This window comes from Corylus avellana, chromosome ca4, assembly GCF_901000735.1.
Source record: "Corylus avellana chromosome ca4, CavTom2PMs-1.0".
Classification (NCBI taxonomy): domain Eukaryota; kingdom Viridiplantae; phylum Streptophyta; class Magnoliopsida; order Fagales; family Betulaceae; genus Corylus; species Corylus avellana.
In genome coordinates, this window is record NC_081544.1 from 28,027,290 (window position 1) to 28,029,347 (window position 2,058).

Consider the following 2,058-nt stretch of genomic DNA (forward strand, 5'->3'; position numbering starts at 1 on the left):
AGGCATAGTAGAACGGTCAAACAAACAGATCCTGACCAAAAAAAGTCAACAAAATCGGTGAATCTAAGAAACCGAGATCTAGATCAGAATTAGGTGCTGATGAGAGAGTTGATGAAAAAGAATAACATAAGAGATCAAATACATATAGATGGGACATACTAAAGCCCTCTTCGACGAGGTAATTGAAGGTGTGGCCGTCGCAGTTGTAGGTGAACTTGTTGTTGGAAGCCGGGAGCTTCTGAAGGCATTGGGAGGCGATACCGGTGAAATTTCCAGTGAACTCCGTGTACTCGGCCAGAATCACCGTTCCCCGAGCCACGAAGCTGTAGATCAGAGATTGCTGCCCCATCTCACACCACAGAAAACCTTAACCCTATACCACCAACCAACCAAAACAACAGCTACAAAAGCTTCAGAAACAAAGACAAGAGACGATGGGATCGAAGAACGAAATGCTGGATTTGCACTCTAGGAAATGAATATTTTACGCTAGTTGTATATATAGTAGTATTGATTTACAAATCCATATTTATATTTAGAAAGAGAGAGAGAGAGAGAGAGAAAGAAAGAAAAAGAGAGGTTTACCGCTTACCTTTGAAATAGCGGAACGGGATAGGAGGAAATGCGATTTGTTTGGGCTTGTGGTTATGGGGTCTATTGGACTAAGGTATAATAATATTTTTTGGTAACTGGTAAGGTAGGGAGGAAATGTCACAGATGTGTTAACGCGGTCTTTCTTTTGAATTTTCGTCTTTACAAATGCCAAGTTTGAATCTGACGGCCTCTTTGACCGACCGTACTGGTGTAGGCTATTTGTACGAAATAAGTTATTCACACTTATTTACCATATTTATTTTATATTAATTTATATATATATATATATATATATATATATAAAATTAAGTTCTAGCATATTCACTTTATATATACACACACGCACAGCTATGTAATATATATTGTGTATTGAAATAACAAAATACATGTAAAAACTATATTTAAGTTACACTTAACCCTCTCGAATCTTTGCAAAATTATTTTTATTTTAGTTTTTAAAATATATGTATTTTGAAAATTTTTATATAATTTAACAGAAAAACCTAGCTGATGTGTGACATTGCAGAAAAAAATAAAAGTTCAATACAGTAAATTAAGAGTTTTTAAATTTTTTAGGGTAATTGAAAAGGCGATAGAAGTTCATGGGGATTAAGAGAAATTTCCTCTTGTTGTTATTAGTCATCTCAAAAACTATTAATTGATGGCTATTTTTATGAACTTTCCATCGGTTATAAATAATTCTACTCTATTAGCTTACATGATATATCATGGGCCTCAATATTAATATCAGCACACCAGAAGAATAATGGGCCACAACTCTTAGTACTTTGGTAAGTTGAAGTAGAAGACCAAATCCTAGCTTATAATATAAGTAGGCTCTTATACCATGTATAAATCATATACTCAACTATTGGATATTTACTTTTATCAAATAAACTAACTTAGGTATCGGAGTGAGACCCGGCGGCACCCCACCGGCGAGTTCTCTTAATGGATAATTGTCTTGTAAGAGCGTAAAGATTAAAGATCAATAATACCTCGAAGAATGTGAAGAACATGCAAATCTCACCAATCGGAAATTATTGGACCAAAACATGTCCTAACACCATCAAATTATATGTTCTCTGTTTAATCGTTTTAATAGAATCCTCACAATTTCAACTAAAATCTCATAATAATAAATGACATCTAATAGTCATAAATTTTGATGACCATCCTTAACACAAAAAATATATAATCTATAAATGAGACTTTCAAAATATTATATTTTGATTAAAAATATTAAGTGATATAAGATCAATAAAAAGTTGAGCCACTATATCATATGTATACAATCTTTAGAAGTCATGACTAGTATACACAAAATATAGATATCTATGTTGCATATTATAACAGTGCCACACACACACACACACACACACATATATATATATATATATATAGAGAGAGAGAGAGAGATTGATTCCATCCAAACTTCATCTATGTTCATCTCTTATGACATGA